Here is a 17,780-nt window from a genome sequence, read left to right as displayed (position 1 = left end):
CTCAGGAGTTCAATCGCGCCCTTCCCAGAAACTCTCCCAGACCAAGACTCGTTGCAAAAGCAAGAGGTTTATTAACCATTGTACAACGGGGTCACCCCTGCTGGTCAGCAAAGAGTGGCACCGGGAGACAAAGGCCTTTAGGTTTTTAAAAGAAAAATTGAGGGAAATTTGAAGTTTTAGTTTTGGCAATTTAGGATTGGATGAGGAAGCTATAAAGTAAGATAATTGGTTAGTCTTAGGTGCTCAAGCTTGGCCAGTCCTGCCAAGTGTGGATGCAGCTGCACTTTAAGGTGGGGGTGGTTAGCTCATCCTTGAAGATTAGGGGCTGCGGACTCTTGGCTGGAGGTCAAAAGCTAATCAGAAGAAGTCTAGGTTTGTTGCTAAGAAACGCTATCTCAAGGACAAGGGTCTGGTCATTCTTTTGCTGAGTGAAGGTCATTGCTTGCTTGCCCTTTTTTTATATCTGTCCTCATGGATAGGGTCACATTTCTTCACTCTCTGGAAAGGTACTAAGAGGCTTTAGCTCAACCTGGACCTAAAACTCAAAACTATAGGCTTTAGAAGACATATAGGTTACAAAGTTAGCCTAACCCTTTCACACCCTCCTCCCCTACTGCTTCTCAGACAGTTGGGTTCTTGTGTTTTACCCACTCTCCCATAAAATCCAGTTGCCTGATTGCTGCACAAGTGAGAGAATACACGGGATATTCCAGAAAACAGAAAACCTAGAGTGTTTTCTGGGCCTTATACCAAACAGACGCCTTGGAGTTTTTCTTCTCAATGTCAAGCTCAATCAGCAAGCTCAGGCATAGAAGCAAGCCGCAGACTGAAGTCTAAAGCATGAGAATAGTCTCAGTGTGTAGCTGTGCCCTCAGGGGGCTGGTCCAGGTTCCAGAGACAGGGTACTAAGTGTGCAATTATGAAGGACATAGATCATTCTTACTGTCAGAGGCACAGCTCATTTATTACCAAAACAAAATGGTCACATGTAATTGATGACTAGTGGTTTCTGGGAGATATTTTTAGGAGGAAAAGAAGTTATCTGAGGGTCAGTGAGATGGCTCAATAGTTAAGTACTTAAGGGTGCTTGCCACCAAGCCTGATGACATGAATTCAATACACAGAACTTACATGGTAGAAGGAAAGAACTAACTCCCTTAAATTATTCTCTGACCTCTACGTGTGTGCTATGGCATGCATGTATGTGTGTGTGTGTGTGTGTGTGTGTGTGTGTGTGTGTATACATATAAGATAGATAGATAGATAGATAGATAGATAGATAGATAGATAGAGTAAATAAATAAATATCTTTTAGAGTTGTCATTTGGAAAAGTTCCATGGTAGGAAGCAGAGCAAGCATGCACCCAACAGCTACTGGGTAGCACCTCAGTGTTCACAGATTTGAAATAGAATCTCCATTAGTTACTCCCACTCTGATCATGACTGTGTCTCCATGTCTCAGGACATAAACTAAATGTTTCAGTCTGCAAGTTATTTGTTATGCTTTCACTTATCAGATAAAATAAAATCTCAGAAAGTGTAAATGGCTTGTATCAGGTTGTACTCTAATATCTTAATGAACGCACACAGTTGAATAGCTGTCATAAAACTTCTCTATCCACATATAGCTAGCTCAGCCATTTGTAGGGGCATTGGTCAAATGGGTAGTCCACTGAGAGATCTGAACTATCTATGTAACCTGATATTTCATGTTTATAGCAAGTACCTAGCATGTAGAAAACACCATAAGTATGTAATTATTATTCTTAGAGATAGATAATATATTTGCTGTATTTTTCTGATAAGTCTTGGAGAATTACCCCAATCAGTTCAATAGTCTTGTTATTCCAAGGTTTTATATATAATTTTAGCATGAAAACTTGGACTATTTTTTTGGTTGAACCCTGTGATAGTTCCAACCCTACCAATTATTATTTTGAAGAAAATAAAAACTAATAAATATGCCAGAGTGTTTAAGAACTCTTAAAGAAGAAGCTCATAAATTTTTGCTGTTATTTGAGATTTTTATAACATTTTATGCCCATTCTTTATCATTTTTTAAGTGGTGAACATGTTTCATCTTCTTTTAACTCACTGAGTAGGAATCAGGTCTAGTAGAGTGCCCTCATTAGGTAGTCATAAGGCCTACCTCCTCCTGTCTTGACCTTCCTCATGTTTATATACAAACTGCCAGGGTGAAAGGCATCTACACTGGCAATGGACTTAGTCAAAGCACCTACCAGGGTAAAAAGAAGAACTGACAGGTAACCCTGAAATTCAAGGCAACAAGTTTGAAGAATTCACAAGTACTCTGGTACCTGTTGGTCAGTGTGTCCAAAACCTCACTTTTATCTCTCTGTAAATTAGTAATATCTCATCATGTTGGTTTTGTGCTCTATAATTTACTTGACTTCCACATGTAATTATTCAATATGATCTTTAAAGCCAAAGTAATATGGACCGTAGCATTATTTTTATTTTATACATAAAAGCACCAAGACTCAAGTAGCATCTGTGATCTTTCCCACATTATGTAGTTGGTACACTCTTGGTTCTCCTACTCTGATGACTGGTCGGGAAAGTGAAATCTAAGCATGAATCTAATACCAGAAGTGCTGTCTTTCACTTCAGTACTTAGAATATTTTGATGGCAGCATCAAGGAAGAGCTGAACTGAAGGAAGATCACAATAATTCATTAAACATGAAGAGTTACAATTATTATCTAAGCTTCAACTTCATGCTCAATGCAACATTTTTCTAAGGAAGACACAAAGACAACAGAAATGTTGATTGTGCGCCCTTAAGAAACTCATCAACATAAGAGGATTGCTGTCATCATTAACTCCACATGCTCAGTTAAGGGAGGGAGCCTGCAGAGATGTCATTGGACACAAAGCTTCAAGGTTCACAGTGAGTGTTTGGGCAGTCGAGGACTGTGGAATCAGGTACAGAAAACACATGAATTCTAAAACATGTCACTATAAACCAGTCTAACTCTTACATTTCAAATCTAGAATTTATGTCAAAATCTAAGCACTGCCACAGCATTTATCTGCAGTAACCTCCTGTGTATTCAAGGACTATCAGGGGGTTTGCTGAAAACTAAAAAGAAGAAAAAAAGAAAGGTTTTGCAAAATGGTAGCTTTGCAGGAGATGTTTTGAAGAGTAAACTTGCAAATAGTTAATTATTGATTAACCCAGTCTACTACTTTTACAAAGCACCAAGTGCCAAACACTATATTTCCTTAAATCTCTACAAACAAACAAAAACCCTCCTTCATCAGTCAGTACCTAGAGTTTCCAGTAACTAAACTGTAATTTATTTGTTTATTGAGCAAACATTTATCGTACCATTGTGTTATCAAAAAAAGATAAACACAAGTCTGTCTTGAATTACTTAGGAAGAAGTAACTAAAAATAGTACACCCAGGACAACTAAAGTCAAACAGTTTACTCACTTAAGTATATTGTACCTTCCCTTGATATCTGGAATATATTTTTAAAAATTATAATTTTGTATTATAAGTAATGAGTTATATAGTTTTCTCTTAAACATTTCTCTTAAGAACGTGAAAGCTTTTACTATCACTACCAAATTTGATCCCCTCTTCTCTCCCTGCTGAAAAAATCACCATAAGGTAAATACAAATTTAGCTAGCACCATACTCTTAGCAGCTGAGCGACTCTGGAACAATACAGAAGTTTCCCTTAGGGACTTACCAGGAAACATCAGAATCAGCCTCCAAAATAAAAGGTATATTGGATTACAGATTAAAGATTTATACAGGACCCAGAAGGTGGAAATCTCTGCTGGTAACAATTCAATACAGAAAAATGACTTTAGCTCTCTTAAATAAAGAAATTTGACTCACAGATTTTGTGACATGGGCATAAACAGGTGAAAATAGGAAATTCTGAGGCCTTCAGAAGTCAGGATAGTGTAGAAGTCACATCCCGCCAGAAGGTTGTGATGACAACTTTTCCAAAGTGGAACTGGTGGGTCTCAAACCCAGGACAAATGGCTAACTGAGGTGCTCATTAACATATCAAAGTGGATGCTGGCAGCCAGATTCTGTTACAGGGTATGGCTGGTATACACTGCCCCTTATCCTAAACTTCTCCAGCCCAGGGGCTAAACTACCCTTCCCCCAGATGACCCTCCATATATACCTCAGACATTTTGGTTACCTGGCCTTTTGGTCTACCCTTTTTCCCTCTTGGCCATTCTCTTGGCCCAGGCCAACCCTCTTTGTTGGTGGCTCCTCTCTCTTTTCACATGGCCTAGCTCAGTCTTGCCATGTTCAATCTGGACTATCCCAGATGTTGCTGCCTCTAGCTCTGCTCTCCCTTTTATCCACAGTAAAATTTTCCTCTAGCATACGTAGGAGCAGTCATATACTTTCCTTTTCTATTTCTTTTCTTTTTTTCTTTTTTAATTCAAGGATAACAACCACAAGCAAACAAACAAACAAAAAACAGGATTGCTATAGGTTGTCCTTCCAGGGAGGAAAAATCCTCAAGGAGGTAATTCTCATAGAGGAAGACAGCACCATGCCAGATTCTCTCTTCTCTTAGGTTTCAGTAATGCCAGCAGTGGATCTCAAGATGAACAGATCCAGGACATTAAAGGCTCTTTGAACAGACTTTCTCCATCGTACTATACTGAGAGGACGGAGCTGCACAAGGTGGGCCCAATTAGAGACAATCCTTCAACAAGCCCAGGCTGTCCTCTCTCCAGCAGGAGAAGCCGAGGTAAGGCTGCAACTGAGATATACATAATGAATAAGATTTGAAGTCATGTTTGGTGCACTACTCTCTACCCAACAACCACCCCAGAGTACTCTGAGGGAAACTATGCAGAGGAAAGAAGAGGCATGTTGAGTACTCCTCCCCACTCCCCTGTGTTTGAATAAATCAGCTAAATCTCAGTCAGTGCTGTAGATAGGACTTGAAAATCCCTGTGGAATGGTGATTCCTCCTGTGTTAAGCTTTTGTCATTGTAACAAAGTGCCTGAGAAAATCAGCTACAGGAAGAAAGAAGCTTTTATTTTGGGTCATGCTTTCAGAGCTGTCTGCCCAAATGTTGGGTCCATTTTTTTTTTCTGGGCCTGAGGAAAGACAAGAACATTATAGTGGAAGAATATTATGAGACAAACCTAGTAACTCCTCTTAACAGCATCATTATCATTTGGGAACCAAGCTTTCAACTTGTGGACCTTTGGAGGACATTCCAGGCACAAAACCCACTCACAATTAAATCCACTTGCAATGAAAAGTACATCAGTAATAATTGTATCTGCATTTTCAGCAATTTCTGCAAAGTCTGCATATTATTTTATTTCTCTCTAAGGTTTTTAAAGATAAGATGCCAGATTCCATTCCATTCCTGCATCTGATGGTGTCTCTTTTCTCTGCTTGGATTCTAGTTCATGCAGCTCTAACTAAGCAGTGGGCATCTGATTATCCAGCTTGCAGTGGGTCAGCCGAGTCTCTCCATCGAGAGCACAGCTTGCTATATCAGGTTTAATTGCCCTGGCCTGTCAGAACTGGGCATCCAGCCTTGACAAAGGAGTTCTTCTGAAAACCCTAAACCAAAAGAAAAGCTCTGCCCAAGAGAGTGTCCTCAGCTAGCAGGAAGTGTGTTATTTGCAGAAGTTCAGGCAGGCCCCTGCTGTTTGCAGAAGTTCAGACAGAGCCCTGCTGTTTCAGCCCTCTGACCTCTCATTTTTTATATCATTTACTTTACAAAACACAACTGCAAATTTTCTCTGCCACCTTTAAAATAAGTATCCTTAGAAGACTGTAAGTTTGGCTAGACATCTGTTTAATATGTGCAAGGCTCTGGGTTCAATTTCCAGCACAATTTCTGTGCAGGGGTTCTAGGTTATCTCCATGCATGGTCCATGGTTGGAGTATCAGTCTCAGAAGAGACCCCTGGGTCCAGATTTCTTGGTTCTGTTGCTCTCCTTGTGGAGCTGCTGTCATTTCCAGGTCTTTCTATCTCCCCCTCCTTTCATAAGATTTCCCGCACTCTGCCCAAAGTTTGGCTATGAGTCTCAGGTCTGCTTTTTTACCTTACTGAATAGAGTCTTTCAGGGACCCTCTTTGGTAGGCTCCTGTCTTGTTCCCTGTTTTTTCCCTCTTCTGATGTCTGTCCTGTTTGCTTTTCTGAGTGAGGATTGAGCATCTTACCCAGGGTCCTGCTCACTTAACCTGTGTAAGTGTACAGATTTTAATATGTTTATCCTATATTATATGTCTAATATCCACTTATAAGTAAGTATATACCATGTGTGTCTTTCTGCTTCTGGGATACCTCACTCAGGATGATCTTTTCTAGTTCCTACCATTTGTCTGCAAATTTCATGATTTCCTTGTTTTTGTTTTCCATTGTGTAAATGTACCACAATTTCAGTATCCATTCTTCAGTTGAGGGACATTTGGGTTCCAGAATCTGGCTATTATGAATAAAGCTGCTATTAACATGGTTGAGCAAATGTCCTTATTGTGTACTTGAACATCTTTTGGATATATGCCTAGGAGAACTATAGCTGGATCTTGATGAAACACTATTCCTAATCCAAGAAAGCACCAGATTAATTTGTGTGCAAGAAAGAAAGGGATGGATTCTGCACCCACCCTCTAGCAGCGGGAGAGAATCCAGCAAACAGAGGGCAGGAAGCACACATCTCCTCTTCCTAGTGGGAATTAAGTGACTGAACAGGAGGCCCAGGCTGAACCACTTTAAATAGCCTCATGCTGACTCAAGCTTTAGGGATACTCAGTCATTGGCCAGGCTGAGTTCCTACTCCCTTACTTGCATTTGATTTGAGTTAGTGTTAAAAATATTACTGTCCTGCTTTTAAAAGTTTCACAAGTATACTCAAATATAATTTCACACCCAAAAATTTGCTCATTTGGAGTGAAAGATGTAAAGATCTGGGAAAATATCAATATAACATATACTACTGAACACTAAGCTTAGAGTTCTCTGTCATACACAGTAGCTGGCTTGGAAGCCTGTCTCCATTCCCATCCTGGCTTGGTACATGGCTTCCTGAATGTTCTAGTGGAAGCGCATCCCTCATCCTTCATGTGAGCTATCTAAAACCCCATGCACAAGCTTATCCCTGTGGTGGCTTGCTTTAAACAAGTCTCATTGGTATATATATTTTTTTTTTTCATTGTGTGAACTGACAAGTTTTGTGATGACATTTTGATATATCATCCACTCATATTTTGACTATATGCATTAATATCCTCTCCTGCTCCATGCTTCTTTCTTCTAGTCCCTTTTCTCTTCATAAATTGTCCCTTTTCTATTTTCAAAATGTGTATGTCTGTGTATATGTGTGTGTGTGTGTGTGTGTGTGTGTGTATGTAAGAGAGAGAGACAGAGAAGGGTGTACCAAATTTTAAAATCTGATTTCACATACCATAAAAAATAGGCAGCATGAGTCTTTCTGGGTCTGATTTCCTTCACATAATATGATAATCTCCAGTTCCGTGTACATTTCCTGGGGAAAAAAATGTCCTTCATAGTTGAGTTAACTCCAGACTTTCATGTTGTGTCCAAGTGCACCCTATCACTTGTACTTTGCTCTGCCTATCAAAATGGAATTTCTAAGTATAGTCACCTTCAAGGCAGACAGAATGAGACTCTCTTTCTTGAAAGGGCATGTGAAACCTTTGGGGAATCTCATGTGAATGAAATCAGGCATTGCACACACACTACCATGTCATGTTCCTTCATGAGCAGCTGTTCTGGCCATCAGCGCTGTCCCCGTCTCTGTGATCTGGAACACATTGCTGTATAGGCTAACCTTCATTTAGGCAGGTTGCTGCACCTCACCCACTCACTGAATCGCAATCTGCAGACTGTGTTTCTTAGAATCTTCATGTAAAGAAGGATTTCATCTGGACAGCGCTACATAGCTGATGTTTAGACCAACAATGTCAATCAGCTGACCACATACAGTGAAATTCACCCCAATGGATCACCACAAATTTGACAGTGCACTTCATTGTCCGGAACACACGCTGAAATGAAAAAAAGAGTTTTTAAGGTAGGTGTTCCCATAGTATGCACACTTGAGGAGCACTCAGTATTCCCAATTAAGAAATTTAGTTTTGGTCATTGCCTGTCTAAATTTTCCTCAGTAGTGGCCTTTCTTTACAATCCAAATCTCTTTTCAGAGTTGAACTCTGTTCTCATATCTCTAAGAAACATACTTTGAAGCTCTTCAAAGGGAGCACAGATGGAATTGAGAAGTTGCTTTCTGTGCTGGAAGACTTATTTTTCCCGTCAGCTACCAGGGGCTTGAATGAGATGTTCAAAGGCTTCCACAGACCTGTGGAAATGTAATCTCTCTTCCTCAGATTTTCCCCCACATGGCGATCTTTGTCCGTCTGCAGCAGCCAGTTAAAATCGATCATTGTGTCAAACCAATTGGAAGGGGGGAAAGGCAAGGATATAATCAGAGCAACGGGAAACCATTTAAGCTGGGTCCAGAGGTTTCTGGATCTCTTCCTAGTATCTAGCATGAGTCAAACTTTAGCATGTGCTTGATAAATACACCGTTACCTCAGTGGTTCTGTTCAAAAAATACAGAGCCTCCAAGAACACTTAACTTACCAGCTCCAAGTACCCTGAGAGACCCAAAAGTCACTGTCATGTTTTTATAGGCAGTTAGGCTCCAGGCCTGGATGCAGAGCCAAGGATGGGGAGACGAGTGGGCCTAGTGAGCAGAACACACAGATCTCAGGGCAGACTCCTTTGGTGTGCTCTGCTCAGAAGCCATTTAGTGACAACTCTCCTCAAACTCTTTGTCAAGCCCTGTGGGACATAATTGCCTATTATATGAAGCCATTTATATATAAAAAGTGCCTTCTATACTTCATATGCAGTAGGATAAGGCAAAAAGAACAGGGCTGGCAAAGTGGCACAACAACTAGAAGCACTTTCCCGCATGCCTGAAGGCCTAGGTGTGGTTCCTGGAGCAGGGGTAACTGACTTGGGAAGGTTGTCTGCCTCCACACCCACCTCAGTGTGTGCACCACCTCCCCCAGAGACACAATAACAGTTTTTAAATGGGAAGATGAGTCTCCTTTTCAAAGTTCCTCTGACTCACATTTAGGCATTATTAACTCTTGATGTCAACTAGCATTGAGGTATGATTCCTTGTTCAAAGAGGAATAAAAAATATGGAGAGTCACTTCTTTAGTAACAAAAGAGATATGGGTAAGGGAGAACACAGAAAAGTAAGAGTGTTAATTGCACAATCTCCAGGAATTTGGACTGGACTATGGGCAATGAAGGAATGAATAAAAGACAAACACACAGACACAGACAGAAAAGCTGAGATTTTTCCATCAGAACTGGGTTTTCTGATGGAGAAACCATAGCACCTTGGAAGCTCAGCATATTTATTACATAAAGTTAAGCAGGGAAGCATGGCTATTACATACAGTATCTCCAAGGGGGTAGGATTATTACATACAAATAAACAAGGAGTCAGGGTTTAAAGTATACAGCTGGATCGAAGAGACAGGTTTGATCAAAGCTCAGTAGGAAAGCTGTCTTCCAGCCTCCATAGTGGAGCCCTCTTTCGGGTGTAAACATCTGGGGAGGAGAAAACCAGGGCAGGCATTTTCTGTACAATGCCAACACTGTCACTTGATAGGCAAAGGAAAAGCCCTGCCACTTCCCTCTGAGCCTCCCTCAGAGAAAGAGGTTTATCCAATCCTCTTTCCATCTGAGGCTCTGGGGTCCTTATCATGGCTGTACCCATGTCAACCACACATATTCACTCAGAACTTCACGCACTTGGGCTTTCTCTGCCCCCTCAACTATTAGCATTGGAGATTATTGCATAGTGACATTTCTTCTGAAAGCAAACATGTATTTGCCCTTTTGGTATCACTTATGTTTCTGGAGTTCAAGAGCTTCCTTTACATCTCCTACAGTTTGAGGCTGATGTACCCACTTTGCATACACTCATTGTATGTCTTCTCTCTGAAGCTTCTCTTTTCACGTAGCTCTACTCCTGTCCTGGTCAGACTGCTTCCCACCATCGAGTAGTACATTGCTTTTTAATACTCCTTCCCCCAGGACTGACATCATGGCTTTGACATCAGTTATGATTTGACTGTTGAAATGTTTCCCACAGGCTTATGTTGGAACATGAGTGCCAGCTGGTGGCACTGTCCTGGCAGGTTGTGAAATATAGGGTGCAGTTGCCTAACATAAATCACAAGAGGTGGGCCTTGGGTACTCTAGCTTGGCTCCACTTTCAGCTGAGTTCTGTGCCCCCAGAGCTTTAGAGTGAGAAAAAGTTGAGCTGCAAGTTCCCACAAGCACTGATAAAAGCTGACCTCCCTCTTTCACCCTCTGACTTGGCTGTGAGATGTTCTTTGTAGAGAAAAGTGTTTACATCCTATTTGTTAGTCTAATCCCCTGGTCTGCCCAGTTGGGACTATTCACATTTCAGAATATCATGGAGATGGACTTTCAGTCATGTGATTTTTGTTGTTTTCTTGGTTGTTTGCATCATGTTTATTCTTCTCTTTTTCTGATGTTTATATTATAGATACATTTTTAAATTAGACATGATTGATTCATAGTTCTTTTTTATCTATTACAATAATGAAATATATTCTTTTCTTTGAGCTCTTATTGCCAAATGGACACGTATCTATATGTGAACTAAAAGGGCTATTTTCAACCACCAAAATGGAAACTCATCCTCAGGGAGTCGGCCCTGCATATCACAGAGTGAGGGGAAGGAGAAAGGAGCAAATGCTTGCTGACTTCTAAAGGGAAGAACAGGTGTGGAAAATGCACCCTGCAAGGTTTGCTCTGCAAACCACTGATTTTCTTTAGATAGCAGTTTCCACCACATTAGCACAGCACCAGAGGTTATTCTGTCTCCATTTCTTTTTTTTTCTTATTTAATTTTATTTTTTTATTATTAGTTACATTTTATTAACTCTGTATCCCAGGTGTATCCTGCTCCCTTATTCCCTCCCAATCCCACCCTCCCTCCCTCATCTCCTCCCTGCCCCTTTCCAAGTCCACTGATTGGGGAGGACCTCCTCCCCTTTCATCTGACCTTGTTTTATCAGGTATCTCCAGAGTCCTCTTCTGTGGCCTAGCAGGACTGCTCCTCCCTTGGGGGGTGGGGAGGTCAAAGAGCCTGCCATTGAGTTCCTGTCAGAAATAGTTCCTGTTCCCCTTACTGTGGAAAAACAATTGGTTACTGAGCTACCACAGGCTTCATCCGAGTAAAGGTTCTAGGTTATATCCATACACTGTCCTTGGTGGAATGTCAGTCTCAGAAAAAAACCCTGTGCCCAGATATATTTCATCCTTTTGGAGCTCCTGTCCTTTCCACGTCATACTAACTCCCCTTCTGCCGAAGGTTTGGTTATGAGTCTTAGTATCTGTTTTGAAACACTGTTAGGTAGAGTCTTTCAGATGCTTTCTGCAGTAGACTCCTGTCATACATCCAATGCACATCCCATTTGTCTTTCTAAGTGAGGATTGATCATCTTACCCCATGTCTGTTTTCTTGTTTATCTTCTTTAGGTGTATAGATTTCATTATGTTTATTATATCTTGTAGGTCTATATAAGCGAGTATATACCATGTTTGTCTTTCTCCTTCTGGGATACTTCACTCAGAATGATCTTTTCTAGATCCCACCATTTGCCTGCAAATTTCATGATTTCCTCCTTTTTGGTTGCTGAGTAGTATTTCATTGTGTAAAAATACCACAATTTCTGTATCCGTTCCTCCGTTGATGGACATCTGGGCTGTCTCCATTTCCTGAGGAAATGCATCTTCGCAAGTATTCTAAAACCAACACTATAACTGAGGGCCTTGGATCAAGGAGGTCACAGAGCTGCAAGTTCATAGTGCACTGCTGTACGATGATTTACACTAGCAGCACATTCACACACGATGATGTCTAACAGCCCAGCCCTGGCCGACCTTTGCAATGGCAGCATGTTCACGTGTGCCTTTCTTTTTCAATACTCAGGCACCTGTACAGGGTTCCTTTCCCTGGAATAGACACATTGATTTTTAAAACTGCCAAATGACTTACCGAAGCTCACAAACTAATTTTTTAGCAGATTCAAGTCCAAGTTGTTGTTTTTTTAATTCAAGTTTAGTGCTATTTCAGTCTACTCTAATTAAAACACTATTTTAGTCTAATTTTTAATATGAAATTTTAGTACTTGACATTCATATTTCAATACTAAGTGTGATAAAGAGCTACTTAAGGGGTGTTGTCCCTGATGTCCATCCCTATGCTAATATTTTTTTCCTATGTTAATGTTTAATCAGATCTGAGACACAGGAACACTTTATTTCATAACATTCCAGGAGTAATGGATAGTTTTAATAGTAGCATTCAAAATAACACAAGGAACTATTATTTTAGTCTCAGTTTACCCTACAGGATGATTTTTGTAAAGGACAAAGTTGAAGACTTACATTAGTTGATTTTGAGGTTTAGTATAAAGTTACAGTAATTGCAGAATGATTAATAGAAAAACAAAAAGGCAACAAACCTCTGTGTGCAAAAATGCATGTGTGTGTGTGTGTGTGTGTGCATGTGTATACATGTGAGGGGGCATGTGTACATGTATGCACACGTGTGTACAGTGCCTGTGTTCAGGTAATTTGTTTTCAAACAGGGTACTAAAAAAAATTCAATCAAAATGATCATGTAAAATGTGCTGAAATAACTGGGAAAATGAACATTGAACTTGATTTCACCCAATGTTTAAAAATGATCTGAACATAGAACACAAACTTTAAAACGTGAATATGCTAAAAGAAAATAGTTGAAAACCTTTGCGCTCTGATGAAAATAAAGGTATTTTACTAAATAAACAAAGAAAGAAAACATACAAACCGTAAAAGAAAAGATTATAAAGTCAGTGAGGATTAGTTCCTATGCTCTGAGATGACAGGACGTATGTGAGAGCAGCATGCATGTTTGACCAGTAATGTGTGGCCCCAGCATGCAAAGAATTCCTCTCTGGATAGGAATTTGCATTTTAGCCAGAGTCCTCCCTCTTGATTAGTTTCTTTACGTGTACACATTTTAGTAGGTTTATCCTATATTATATGTCTATATGAGTGAGTATATACCATGTGCATCTTTCTGCTTCTGGGATAGCTCACTCAGGATGATCTTTTCCAGATCCCACCATTTACCTGCAAATTTCATGATTTCCTTGTTTTTTATTGCTGAGTAATACTCCATTGTGTAGATGTACCACAATTTCTGTCTCCATTCCTCCACTGAGGGGCATCTGGGCTGTTTCCAGCTTCTGGCTATTACAAATAAGGCTGCTACAAACATGGTTGAGCAAATGTCCTTATTGTGTACTTGAGCCTTTTTTGGGTATATGACTAGGAGTGGTATGGCTGGATCTTGAGGAAGCGCTATTCCTAGTTGTCTGAGAAAGCGCCAGATTGATTTCCAGAGTGGTTGTACAAGTTTACATTCCCACCAGCAGTGGAGGAGGGTTCCCCTTTCTCCACAACCTCTCCAAAGAAGAAGACAATGCAGCCACTCCTGATGAGACCTAATTGACTAGGATCAGAAGGAAGGAAAAGAAGACCTCCCCTATGAGTGGACTTAGGGAGGGGCATGCATGCAGAGGGTGGAGGAAGGGAAGGATTGGGATGGGAGGAGGGAGAGAACCACAGGGGGGATACAAAGTGAATAAAGTGTAATTAATAAAAAATAAAAAGAAAAGAATTCCTCTAATTCAACTTCAGTAGACAGACACTGGGATAAAAAATATAATGAATGTTCGCAGACAATTCACTGTAAAAAAGGTAGTGCTGGGCAGAGGGGCGCATCTTTAACTCCAGTACTAGGGAGGCAGAGGCAGTTGGGTCTCTGTGAGTTCAAGGCCAACCTGTTATACCGAGTGACTCTAGGACAGACTGGGCTACACACAAAAAAGTCCTCTCTGGAAAAACAAGCAAAACAAAATAAAACACTAAAAAGGAAGAAAAAAATAAATGGGAAAGAAAACAAACAAACAAACTTTGCTATCAAAGGGGGAACACTGCAAAGTGTGATTAACGGAAAAAGACAGGACTAAGTGTCGGTGATAAGCCCAGGTCAGTCAACTCAGGGGAGTTTGACTGCTCCTTTAAAAACTAAGCATTTTCACAACAAAGGAAAGCTTCCATGCCTATGTATTTACTGAAAAGAATGAAAACCAAAACTATATGCACAAAAAGAATTTTGAATGCCTTCTCAAACAGCTTCAGTCCTAAGAGCCCCCAAATCCCCAAATGAAATAACCTACACATTCATAAAATGGTGAGTACTTGCAAGTTACCATTAGTCCACATACTAGGGCACTATTTGACAACTAAAAAAATAAAAGGAATGAATCACTGAGATATATAAGAATGAAGCTCAAAAACATACAGAGCAAATAAAGCCAATGTTTTTATCATCATTATTATTATCATTATCATTACATATTGTATCAATAATTTATTATATATTGTTTATAGATTATTACATACTTTATATTAAATATAAACATTTTATATAATTAATATAACTATAAATATATAATATTTATATAATATATAAAATGCATAAGTAATAAATATTTTTAAACCACATGTTAATAAATATTAATATTAATTAACATTGATATTAATAGCAGATTTTATATAAATATTTGTATTATATATTTACATAAACATTTGCTCAAAATGATGACATTTTCATCATTATAACATGGTACTCATGCTTTCTGTTCATCAGTATCAGGTAAGTCTACTTTGGGCTGATAAGAGACTGGAACTTTCTTGCATCCTATGAAGTTAGGAGACACACACACCCAACTACATTTGTCAGCTCATCAAGCAAAACATTCACAGAAGTAATGTTTGAATCCATGCTAGTCTTTAGGGGCAGCGCTCATGCCATGATGTCTCTCCCCACAAAGTCTCTGCTTAAGAAGATCTGAGTGAAGAGATGCAAGGAAAAGCCACGAAGATGTGCAAAGCAGCCAAGGCCACTGCAGGAATGATACCCTGTATATGTTGGTAAGGTCCATGTGCTGGGAAGGTCATGTTACACAATATAATTTATCCTTATATGATTAAATTCCAAGATGACCTTGTTCCTAAACAGATACAGAAACCCACAGCCAAACAACTTGGGGAGTGTTGTAGAAGAGTGGGAGGAAGGATTGAGGAAGCCAGAGGGGACAAGGACACCAAAAGAACACCTACAGAATAAACTAACCTGGGTCCTGGAGGGGCTTACAGGGACTGAACCACCAACCAAAGAGCTTGCATGGGCCAGAGCATGGGCCAGACCTGAACCCCCTACACATATGGTTGTCATGTGGTCCCCTAACAACAAGAATAGTGGCTTTCTCTGACTCTGTTGTCTACCTATGGATCCATTTCCCCTGGCTGGGTTGCATTGTCTGGCCTCAGTGGGAGAAGACTCTCTTATTCCTGCTAAGGTGGTTAGTACCCCTTAGGGGGCCTCCCTTTCTCTGAGAAGGAGAGGATAGAATGAGAGGGAGGGGTCATGAGGATAGGACTGGGAGCAGAGGAGGGTGGGGACTGGCATTACGCTGTAAAGTGATTAAATAAAACAAAAACAAAAATCAAGACAATTTATTTACCATTTCCTAAATCTGAACAGGCATGAAATACAGATAAAAACATTCTTGTTAGAGCTTCTCACTAACCACCTCTCAAGAAAGGCTGTGGGTGGATGGTACATCCTGCAAGCTAGGGTTTAGTTGATATAGAAGAGTCTACACACTGCCTTCCTCTGCAAGGCTCTTCCCTCTCTTTCTAATCAGTCAAAATTCTACACCTGTTCTGAGAGCTCAAGCAAGTTTATTTCCTTCACATTCCTTATTCTGGAGGCCCTTAATAATCTCAAATTTTCCCTGTGATGCTTCTACTTCATAATGCTCTATGGAGACACATATTATGGTCTACATGGAGGAAGTAGGCCTGTCCTCCCACTGTCTTCTGTGCTCTCCACATGCTTTCCTAAATACTGCACGTAGGTAACAGAAGGTGCCCCTCCCTGCAGGAAGGGAGAGCATTGAACCACACAGAGCCCTGCGGACACGTCCTTCCATTTTACCCCTTGCAGAGTTTTACTTTCCTGTCTTCACTGTGAGTATATCACCCACGAAAGCATGGCTATGTTAACTTCTACTGTGATTCTATATGAGCCAAGTGAAATAATTCTGCTCAGGGTGCTGAGACATATATTTTGTGGCAGTGTTACTTATGTAGGGACAAATGGTTTTGTCAGATTTTCTTGCCTCCTGTCCCATCTCTCGCCATTGTACTCTTTTGCTCCGGATCCCCTATCACCTATCTTATTATTTTATTTTGTACTTGTCTTGAGATAAAGATAAATTCTTTAGCCTAGGATGGCCTGGAACTGTCTATCATTTTAGCTGACAACAATAAAAAAAATGTATTTTCTCATGTTTCTTACTTGAGTTGATGTCATCTGTGCCTGCCATTTGGTAAGTCATCATTTTCCATCTGTCATTGCCATGCAAAGCTTTGGTTCTGTCATCAGACAAAACTCTCCTCTAGTAACCAAGGGCATCGCTAAGATGACTGCCGCCCTCTGTTTATCTGTATTAGTAGAGGCACCCCTTATATCTGTTGTCATGGAAGGTCCACTCCATGATTCATCTCTTTTTTGAAAAATAACAATTTTTAAAATTTATTTTTAATTTATGTATTTACTTTACATCCCAATTGTAGCCCCCATCCCTCCTTTCCTTCAGTTCCTCCCTCTCACCCTCTTCACCCTATCCCTCATTTCCTTGTCCTCAGAAAAGGGAAACCCTCCCAAAGAGAAACCACCCAGCACATCAAGCATCATCAGGAGGGAGCTCCTCCTCATCCTCTATGGTTAGGCAAGGCTGCCTGGCTGGGGCAAAGTGATCAAATGCAGGCAGCAGAGTTCATGTCATAGACCATTTGAGCAAATAAACAGTCCCAGGGGAGCTCAGATTAACTAGCTTCCCCTTCTCCACCCTCCACCAACACTAAGGTATTGCCAACACTTTGCCAGTGCTTAGAACACTTATGAAACAACCTGCACTCATCACCCAAGCTACACATTTTCTGAGAGTTTAGCTAATAAAAGTTATCAAATAACTCTCCACGGAATTGAATGATTGTTTTACTTCAATCTAGATAAATGTGTGTCCCTCACTTCCCACAGCTCTTGTACAGGTTTGGCTCTATGTTGCTTATTAAGCCAGAGGCCTGGTCTCACCCAGCAGAGGCTCTGACGTGATGGGGAAAGCTCACACCTGAAAGCAACCAATGCCCTCTTCTAGAAATCCTAGTGCACTGGAAATTGTCATCTCTGTTTCAGACAGTAGAAAACAATGTAAAGAAAACAAGAGGAGGAGCTTTTAAGTGCCCAGACATGACAGTGCTCTCCAGCCCTCGCCTGTGCTTCCAGAGGAAGAAGGGAGCTGATTTCAGGCAGGAAGTTGGGAAGGCTGTTCCTTAGCTGGAACAGCCCAAGATAAACTCTTTCTGCAGAGATCCTCAATTTTACACAAATAATTTGAAACAGAAGTGAAGTATGTCTGTAAATTTACCATAGTAGCTGATAGAAGGAGCCAAATTGCTTTATTGTGCAGTAGTTTTCATTCTCTCTACATATAGTATGCATCATATGTTTTCATTAAATTTATTCCTAGAAAAGTAAGTTAGATA

At 40.4% G+C, this 17,780-nt stretch overlaps 1 long non-coding RNA gene across 2 annotated transcripts in view; it reads left to right on the top strand.

Annotated features, from left to right (window-relative positions):
- Window positions 1-17,780, top strand: part of LOC132656583 (uncharacterized) — a 206,711-nt gene that overhangs the window by 46,201 nt on the left and 142,730 nt on the right. The window contains exon 4 of one of the 2 annotated variants that reach the window (XR_009594337.1): window positions 4,577-4,718. The exons of the other annotated variant lie outside the window; for it this stretch is intronic. This is a non-coding gene — a long non-coding RNA (uncharacterized LOC132656583). Of the gene's footprint in view, window positions 1-4,576; window positions 4,719-17,780 lie in introns of those variants that run through there. 2 annotated transcript variants of the gene reach the window in all.

The sequence above is a fragment of the Meriones unguiculatus genome, chromosome 9 (assembly GCF_030254825.1).
Source record: "Meriones unguiculatus strain TT.TT164.6M chromosome 9, Bangor_MerUng_6.1, whole genome shotgun sequence".
NCBI classification, from domain to species: Eukaryota; Metazoa; Chordata; class Mammalia; order Rodentia; family Muridae; genus Meriones; species Meriones unguiculatus.
The sequence above is the reverse complement of the archived record's forward strand: the minus strand, read 5'-3'. Positions and strand labels throughout refer to the sequence as shown.